This window comes from Myotis davidii, unplaced genomic scaffold (assembly GCF_000327345.1).
Source record: "Myotis davidii unplaced genomic scaffold, ASM32734v1 scaffold582, whole genome shotgun sequence".
Lineage (NCBI taxonomy): Eukaryota > Metazoa > Chordata > Mammalia > Chiroptera > Vespertilionidae > Myotis > Myotis davidii.
Window position 1 is genome coordinate 100,066 of NW_006294113.1, and position 9,918 is coordinate 109,983.

General features: G+C 40.3%; 1 protein-coding gene across 2 annotated transcripts in view; it reads left to right on the plus strand.

The window, feature by feature from the left end:
• The first annotated feature begins 1,140 nt into the window (after positions 1 to 1,140).
• The window catches only part of FRS2 (fibroblast growth factor receptor substrate 2), a 113,421-nt gene continuing 104,643 nt past the window's right edge, over positions 1,141 to 9,918 (plus strand). The window contains exon 1 of one of the 2 annotated variants that reach the window (XM_015566830.1): positions 1,141 to 1,273. The gene's annotated coding sequence lies outside the window, so the exon portion shown is untranslated. Of the gene's footprint in view, positions 1,274 to 2,798; positions 2,881 to 9,918 lie in introns of those variants that run through there. The other variant, XM_015566829.1, reaches the window with a different exon arrangement.

A 9,918-nucleotide genomic window follows, 5' to 3' on the forward strand; every position in this document is an offset into this window, starting at 1 on the left:
CCCCTGAAAGCGCTTCACAGGGTCCCTACCAGGTAGGACGCCGCCAGTGACAGTTAACTATCCTTCTTTCTACAAAAGGCCGATTGGAGTGGAGCGAACATGCGAGAGAGCAGAGGCCGGTGTATGTGCTGGACCCTTGTCCCCTAAATTCTTGCAGCCTCGGCTTCCTCCTCCGTAAAACTAGGTGGATGGAGGGACCCCGAGGAGCAGCGGGAGCCCGGGGACCAAGGGGCCTCGGGGCACAAAGGGTTACCGACGAGTCCGGGGGCGGGTTTGGGAGGGGGGGAGAAAAAGGGGGGAGAGGGAAATGAGGCCCCGCCCCGCCTGGGAGGCCCGGCCGCTCCTGCCCCCGAGCAGTTCCGGTGCCAAGCCCGTCCCTCACCCGCTCCCCCGGAAGTGCTTTCCCAGGTTGGGGCCGGAGAGAGGCCTGGTAGGCACAGCCGCTGGGGCTCGATCGCCTCAGATTAGGGGTTCCTGCCGGATCGGAGCCCGGGGGTCCGCGCCCGCCGCCCCGGCCCTGACCCCTCCCAGCGCCCGGGCCGACGAAATGACCATGGAGAAGTAGATGCCCAGATGCAAAGTGATGAAACAGCCAATTTGTCATAAAGTAAAATGCAGCTGTGGCTTTTCAACCAGATGGTGGGCGGGGCGGAGCCGGGGACCAGGTTCCCGGAGCTGTTGTTGCCGCTGGGACTGGAGAGTGGGAATGGGCTGGGCCTCGGTCCCCCCGACCCCCTCTTTTCTGCGCCCCCACATCTTCGTACTGCCCCCCAGATTTGGTTTTCTGTGTCCCACCGGCGTGGGGCTGGGGACCTGGACGCCGCACTCAATCTCGGGACCGAGTTCCCCACATTTTCGTCCTGTGGGTCTGCCTTCGGGCTGGTTCTTAGCCCGGGTCGCCGAGGTGTCCTCCCCTCAGCCCCAGGCGGGTGGAGATGCCCGAGGTCTTTGCCAAGCGCTTCCACCCGACGCGCTTGAGGGTTGCCCGGGTTCGACGCGGACCGCGCGCTTGGGACCGGTTCTGGGTAGGTCAGTGTGGCACCGGCGTGCCTCCCGCGATCTTCAGCAACTGGAAAGCTTGCTCAACCTATTGTTCAAGTCGCTTCTTAACAAACAACTCGAGGAAAATCGGTTCAGATACGTTTCCTTATTTTCTTGCAGACGCACAAAACGATGCTGTTCTCTAATCGGTATTCCTCGTTCCTGTGGCTATTTGAAGTTACGGTTGTGTAATGAGTTCAGTCTGCGGTTGTTGCACGAATGGATCGCAGAGGTTTGGAGAGTTATTAGTCTCTCCCCTCCCTGAAGTTTGTATAGACTTCATGTTTGGAACTGTCATTTACCATAACTTTTAAAGGAGAATTGTTCTCGGTAACTCCCGAGAGGTTCCCTATACTGGTACAGCTGTTGTTGCAATGCAGAGAATGCACACTAATGGGCACAGGTGATTCGTTTTTATTTATTTTAAAAAACTTCTGTTATGAAGTGCTTAGCGCAGATAAATTGAGGATTTCCTAAAGGAAAAAGTAAAGTAGGTATCTTTAATGAGTAGATTTTAGATAATAAACAGATGAAAGGTGTGTAGGAAATGGGGGTTTTCCACATTTAATAGTGATGTTTCAGTTATGATCGTAGGGGAATGCAGTGACTGCAGAATTTGACTATCGGCAGGTGACCAGTGCTTTTGCAGTGTCAAGTGCACACAAGCCACCTTTGTGAAGCAAGTGACACTTTCCTGCATTTTTCACCTGGTGCTTCTATTAGGATTTATACTGTAGTTATTTGGGTACTTATCACATTCTCCTCCCACCGCTGACAGGGGAGGTAATAGGAATTAGGGAAAACAGACTGAAGTGACAAGTTCAGTGAGCTCTCCTATGCAAAAGAAAAGTTATTTCAGGATTGTTGCTCTTCAACAGGCAGAGGGTGGATGATTTTTTAAGTTCCTAGAAAAGATTGTGGAAGAAAGGTTAGTTGACTGGCATTTACATTTAGATAGAAGCTGTAGATTCTTAACCATTTGAAGTGGTTACTTGTTTAGATAGAGCTTACGGTTGGAGGATTATAATTGAGAGAATGTGGAAAAGGAGTCAAGTTAGATATGGTCATGGATCCGTACTGATGGTAGTTAATGTGTTTTGAAGGGAAATATTTCAACAATTGTAATGACAGAAAAAGATGCTTGGGAAAATCTTTTTCTTAGGCACTGGAAATCTTACTGTATTCAAGTCAATTCAGTAGATACTAAACATTTGCATTGTAAGTTATATTACTCAAGTCAATTCAACTGATATTGAACATTTGCTATGTTAGATAGCCATGTACTGAACAAATAAAGATACAGCCCTAACAACTTTTGGTAATGATGTGTCACAAGTCATGAAGAGATGAATTGTGTTGTTTAAGTATATTAAACAATTTTTCTAATTGCTGGTGATAGTGTGTGCTTCTTGAAAAGCATTATTGGGCTATTATTGGGCTTTATAGGGTACAGAGATGAAGCCTTCCGTCTTTAGGAATTTGAAATCTAGGAGGGGATGTAAGATATTTGCATAAACATTTACTACATAAAAAAATATATGTACATGTAGAGGTTTGATGTAAAGTTTGGATTTGTTTGAAAGGAAAATCAGTTCATTTTTAGCTGCAGTAATTATGGAGAGTAGTGGAGGTACAGTAATACTTCTGAAATTAACTCTGAAACTATTATTTCTTGAGCACTAAGTGAGCACCAGGCTCCCTGCTAGTTGGGGACTATGTAGCTAGCAGGTAACTGAGCCCTGATTTGAATCCAGATCTGCCCGATGCCATGCCTGTGTGTTTCCACTACATCATGCTATCTTCCAATAAACTGGTAACCTGAGTTCACCTTTCCAGAGGGTGAGACTTTTCTCAGCCAAAAATGTAGGTGTTGGGAATAGGTGGATGGAGAAGGCTTTTCCAATAAAGGGAATGATGTGAGCACAGGTGTGGAGGAGGGAAAAGTTCATGGTGTACTCAGAGAAAAGTTAGTGGACCAGGTTACCTAGAATAGAATGTTCATTTTGGGGAATAAGGGTTGAGGTTTGAAATTTATTTATTTTTAAAATATATTTTCATTGATTTCAGAGAGGAAGGGAGACAGAGAGAGAGAGAAATAAACATCAAGGATGAGAGAATCATTGATCGGCTGCCTCCTGCACACCCCACACTGGGGAAGGAGCCCCCAACCTTGCCATGTTCCCTGACGGGGAATCAAACCGTGACCTTCTGGTTCATAGCTCGATGCTCAACCACTGAGCCACACCAGTCGGGCTGAGGTTTGAAATTTACTTTGGAGCTGGAACATGTTTAAATGCTGTACTTAGGAGTTCTACATTTGGGAGGTAATGAGAAACTTCTAAGGTCTAAAAGTGTAGTGTGTAGAACTTTGTGTTGTAGAAAGCTGACTTTCAATATATAGAGTTGACCCTTGAAAAACATGGGTTGCAACTGCGTGGTATCATTTATATGCAATAAATATATAGAGTACTGTAAATGAAATTTCTTAATAACATTTTCTTTTCTCTGGTTTACTTTTTTGTTACAATTATTGTATTATTTTCCATACAGTTGTGTATATATAAAAGAGTTTATTCTTGTATTATTTATTTTATTTTCCATATGAACAACTGTAAACCTACTTTTGCCCCACCCTTTATGTTAATCAGCTGTTTATGTTATTGATAACAATTTTGGTAAACAGGCTATTCAGATTTTGGGGAGTCAAAAGTTACACGTGGTTTTTCAACTTTTGGGGATTTGTTGGTACCCCTAACCCCTACATTGCTCAAGGATCGACAGTAGTATAAATACTGGGCAAGCGTCATGGCATTAGGATGATTTAGTAGGTGGTGGAAGGAAGGATTGTTGGGAAAGGTTTGGAGGAAGTTGAAGTTGAAGGCTATACTTATTTTAGATGTGAGTGATGGCAATGGTGGTACTAGTACTAGAAATATGGGGAAGGGGATGCTTAATGAGATCAGTTTTGTTGAATATGTTTTTTATATACTTGCCAAACACTGGAAATGCCCAGAGGCTTTTATAAAAGTGGGTTTGTAGTTCATGCTAGAGGGCAGTGCTAAGCATGTATTAAATGCGTGTAGAAAATAATACATGTACTTGTTGAGTCTGTATAAGGAGATGAAAGAAGGGAGAGTTTAGAGGGGAAAGAAAAAATTCTCTTAGATGGCATCTGTTTAAAACAGAAGGAAAAGACACTAAGAAGATAATTTTATATAGTGGTTAAAATACTTGATAATTTGTGTACTGCTCCTTCATATTGCAGATTCAGATAGGATAGAAAGATACTGATTATTGAAACTTCAAGTGGGGCCCTGGCCGCGTTCTCAATTGGTCAGAGCGTCATTCCAATATGCCAAGGTTGTGGGTTCGATCAGGAGTTGAATAACAAATTGACCTCTCTCTCTCTCTCTCTCTTTCTCTTAAAAAAAAGGGGGGGGATAGAAAATCCAGTTGGGAATAAAATTTCTTGCCATTGCTTTCAAGAATAGTATGCTATCATTGCCCTATTTTAGGGAGGACAAACTATTTCACACTCATTTGGTCCTGACTATCAAACTTCGGTCACTCAAGAGCTGTTTGGTTGTTTATTTTGGACACTTGCTGGCAAGTGATATGTGAGAATTTGGAAGCAAATCTCTGATACAGTATTCTGTTTATTTGTATGTATGACTTTCAATTTTTGGTTTCAATACCAAGAACCCCTAAATATTCAACGATAATTATTGTACCTTCTATTACTACCGGCTGCTAATAGTGCCTTTCATAGAAAATGGCATTTAGTTACATGTTTTTCTTCTAATTTTTTAATAAGTACTTTTGATGAACATGAATGGTTTTGCCGGTAATATTTTTATATCTTAGAGGGAAAGAATGATAAGATACTTTTAACCATCAGGTAATGATACATATGTAGTCTATTTTAATTTGGAAACTTTAAGAACTATGGAATTATAAAATTGTGTGGTTTTCTATTTAGATTTTTAAATAGGGAGAATCTGTGTATTAATGTGTAGAAGACTGTTATAGTTTGCAGAATGAGGCTTACAGTTGTAACTGTTTGAGGGAAAGTTTTGTTAATTTTAGACTGAGTTACTATGGAAGTGTTTGTTTCCTTCTTGAAATTAATATGTTGTTTTGTTTTTCAGGAATATGTTTTTCACTATATTACAGGCACGTGGGAATATGTTAAGAGCCCTGTGTCAATGTTGTTGGAGGCGGGGGTTTGTGTGCTTTGTCTGGGCTGCTCGGCTTAGTTGCAGTGAGCCTGGTATTAATGAGGCAAAGGTCAGGCGTTCCATTCAGCTTCAGTCTGAATGATGGCCAGGCAGTGTACCTCTCACTCCACCAGCTGTCTTGGAAATTCCTCGGTTGTCATTGGTCACAAAGGTGACTGGATTAGGGCGGATCTTTATAGCACTGGAAGAATATTAGAGGAAACTTGGTATAATGGTTAGGAACTCTGATTCTGGAATTAGACAGACCTGTGTCAAATTCTTGGTCTGTGACCTTGGGAGAGTCCCTAAACCCCTCCAAACCTCCGTTTCCTCATTATTGAATATTTTGTGTGGGCATGCCCTACTGCTGCTTTCTTTCTTCAAGTGGGAGTTAGTTGCTTAGACCTGTCATTCCCAAATGCTGCACTGTGGAGTGGTGTCAGTCCATGACAACGTTTTCACTTGTCTGAAGTGAGAATGAGTTAGCTTCTCTGCAAACTAAATCTATTGAATTTAAAAGATTTTTTTCTAAAACTATCTTTTATCATTTTTGGTGTAAGCATATTAGTTCTTTTATGAAATAATGGTGATGGTAATTAGCAATTATTTTCTTTTTAAACGTCCTTGGCAAAATAAAGGTGGTACCTTTGATTTTTTATTTGATTTTTTAAGATTTTTGGTTCTATGAAATCTGATAATCTTTGTTTAAACAGAACCAGGGGTTTGGGGGAGAGTACTCATTCAACATATTTATGCATATTCAAGTTAAATTTGTGGTAGTCTGCCCTCGTATTACGCTAAGGCAGTGGTTCTCAACCTTGGTTGCACATTAGAATCACCTGGGAATCTTTTTAAAATCCTGATTTCTGGGCCTCATCCTCGGGAAATTCTGTTTCTTTGTTACTAATGTTGTGGCCCCACCCCATAACAAAGAAGCAGAATTTCTGGAGGATGAGGCCCGGAAATCAGGATTTTAAAAAGATTCCCAGGTGATTCTAATGTGAGCCAAGGTTGAGAACCACTGCGCTAAGGGATTGTGATTCTCACCACCATTGGATTTAATTTTGTCAAGTTTTTACATTACAGCACATTTCAAGGGATAGTTCAGATAGTTTTCAGTTGAGTTCAAACAAGTTGCTCCAAATGACTTGTTGAAATCTGTTTCTCAACAGTCCCAGGGGTAAACTGGCTAACCGTGGGGGCTGCCTGAGGTGCTGCTTTAAGTCATTACTCTGTTGATTAGCCAACAAGATAAATAACTGGCCTTTGACATAGTGGAGTAGTAGAAACTGGCTTTCCTTTTTACCTCTTCTGCAGGAAAGATCCTTGAAGTTACAGCAAGAAAAGCTTTTTTTAAATTTAGCATAGCAAATAAAACTTGTACTACAAATATCAGTATTCAAAATGCTTTCTAGAGAAAGAATAGTTCAGCACTTTGCATAATGGGTTATGTAAGTGGAGCCACAGAAGTCCTCCTGGGGACACAGACCAGTTATTAGCATAAGTGTTTATTGAAATTATATTCAGTTGTCTAGCTGAGAAGTTTATTGACTCCCTGGTTCACTTAGAGGGTGTGTGTGTGGGGGGGAATTTAAGGTGCAAACCTTGTCTAAGTGACTGTTAAAATTAAGACTTATTTGTTTCCTTTGAGTGTTTTGATTAGGTAATTTTATTATTATTTTAAAAAATATATATTTTTATTTCAGAGAGGAAGGGAGAGGGAGAGAGAGAAACATTAATGATAAGAGAGAACCATTGATTGGCTGCCTCCTGTACGCCCCCTACTGGGAATCGAGCCTGCAACCCAGGCATGTGCCCCGACTGGAATCGAACCATGACCTCCTGGTTCATAGATTAATGCTCAACCACTGAACCACACTGGCCAGGACCTAAAATTTACTTTTATTACAAAGGCATACAGTATAATATATGTACAATTTAAGTAATTATACAATGAACTACCATGTACCACTAATTAGCTTAGAACACTGCCAGCATCTTTGAAGCCCTTTATACTCCTCACCATTTGTGTTTAATAATTCCCCATTCCCCCTTCCACCAACCTCTGGCAACAACTATTTTACTTTGTCTCTGTATATTTGACTATTTTAGGTACCTCATACAATATTTGTCCTTTTTTGTGTGACTTCTTTCACTTAGCATGATATCTTCAAAGTTTATGTTGTAGTATGTTCATTGAGTTTTTATTTTTATTTTTTAAATATATTTTATTGATTTTTACAGAGAGGAAGGGAGAGGGATAGAGAATCAGAAACAGTGATGAAAGAGAAACATCAATAGGTTGCCTTCCTGCACACTCCCTACTGGGGATATGCCCGCAACCAAGGTTTCTTGCCCTTGACTGGAATCGAACCCGGGACCCTTCAGTCCAAAGGCTGACGCTCTATCCACTGAGCCAAAACGGTTAGGGCTCATTGAGTTTTTAAAGGTTTTATGTACTATATATTTTTTACTTCTAGAAGTTTTATTTCGTTCCTTTTTAAGACTCTCCTTTTTTGTAGTCTTATTCCTTTTCTTTTTAATCCTTACAGGAGGGTATACTTATTAATTTTAGAGAGAGGAAGGGAGAGAAAGAAAGAAAGAAAGGAAGAGGAAAGAAAGAAGGAAAGAAGGAAACATTGATCGGCTGCCTCCCATGCTTGGCCTGACTGGGCACTAGATATATGCCCTGACTGGGATTCAAACCTGAAACCTTTGGTATATGGGGTGACGCTCCAGCTAACTGAGCCACCTGGCCAGAGCATTATTCCTTTTCTTGATCATGTTCTCAAGAAATAGATTCTTATAAACCTATTAAATATATTATCTTATATATTTTTTCTAATATCTTTGCAGATGTGATTCTGCTGTTTGTTTTTCCTGGTTCTTGCTCATGTGCTATGCTTTCTTGTTTGTTTTATAATTTAAATGTGAAGTTTCTTAGAACTTTCTCTGTGTTAATTTTACAGAGTAATTTTTTTTAAAGGTAAACTGAATAGACACATACTTCTTTTATTTATTTTTTATTTCATATCTTTATTGATTTTAGAGAGGAAGGGAGAGGGGGAGAGAGATAGAAACATCCACTGGGGATCTAGCTTGCAACCCAGGCATGTGTCCTTGACTGGAATCAAACCTGGGACCGTTCGGTCCTCAGGCTGACACTCTATCCACTGAGCCAAACCAGCTAGGGCTACAGAGTAATTTTTAAAAGTACTTTAAAATTGTAATAGCGTAGAGTTTATAACTAAATCCTGGGAGGTTAGTATCCTGTTTCTTAAACTTTTTATTTTGAGATAATTTTAAACTTAAAGTTGCAAGAATGATACAGTAGATGCTTTTATACCTTTTATTCATACTCATAAATAAATTTTTAACATTTTGTCATATTTGTCCTATGGCATATACACACACACATTTATTTTTGTGAATAATTGAAGAATGGGTTGTATGCCTTTTTACTTCTTATACCTCAGGGTATATTTCCTAAGAATAAGGATATTTTCTTATGCAGTTAAAGTACCGTTATCAAATTCCAGAAATGTTACACTGATACTTTAATCTATATTTTATATTCCAGTTCTGTCAGTTTGATCATGTATTGTATTTGGTTGCTATTTCTCTTTATTTTTCTTTAATTTGGAAGAGTTTCTCAGCCTTTCTTTGTTTTGCATTTAATTGAAGAATACAGTTCAGTTATTTTATAGAAAGTTTTTCAATTTGGTTTTGTCTGATTTGATCTCATTTTCTTGTGATTTGATTCAGGCTATTTATTTATCTTTAATCAGACTATTACAAAAGTGATGTGTTCCTCTCAGGATATCACATATGGATATATATAATGTCCATTTGCCCCTTATTAATGATTTTAAGTTAGATCAAGATGTTACCTGGTTTATTCACTATACAATTACTCCCCTCCGCCCCCCCTTGCAACTAGTAAGCATTATGCAGGATGGTATCAGAGTGTTTTGTTTTTTTCTTAATGAAAAGCTAGGTATAGTGATAGTATACCTTACATTTGTATAGTGCTTTTCAGTTTGCCAACCATTTTTATATTTTATAAATTTTTTTTATGATTTTATTTTAATAGTCATGACAATAGTATCTTTTATAGTTCTGGAAACTAAGACTAAGAGACATAGCTAATAGAGGGTAGCTTTGGAATTTAAACCCTGGTTTTCTTAAGATTTTTTTATTAGCTATAGTTGCCTTTTAAATTATTAGACAGAATGTAAACTTAGATATGACCTGTGTCTTGTTCAGTTATATTGTTGCTACCTTGGACTGTTGAATAAACAGCATAGACATAGTGTAATTACATTCTTTATATATATGTTTTATATTTATACTAGAGGCCCGATGCACAAAAATTTGTGCACTCAGTGGGGGTGTCCTTCAGCCCAGCCTGTGCCCTCTCGCAGTCTGGGACCCCTCAGGGGATGACCACCTGCTGGCTTAGGTTCGCTTCCTGGGGGGATTGGGCCTAAGCTGGCAATCAGACATCCCTCTGGCAGCCCGGGAGCCCTCAGGGGATGTCCACTTGCCAGTGGGGAGCAGGCCTAAGCTGCAGCCTGACATCCTTAGTGCTGCTGAGGAGGCAGGAGAGGCTCCCACCACCACTGCTGTACTGGCAGCCATCAGCTTGGCTTGTGGCTGG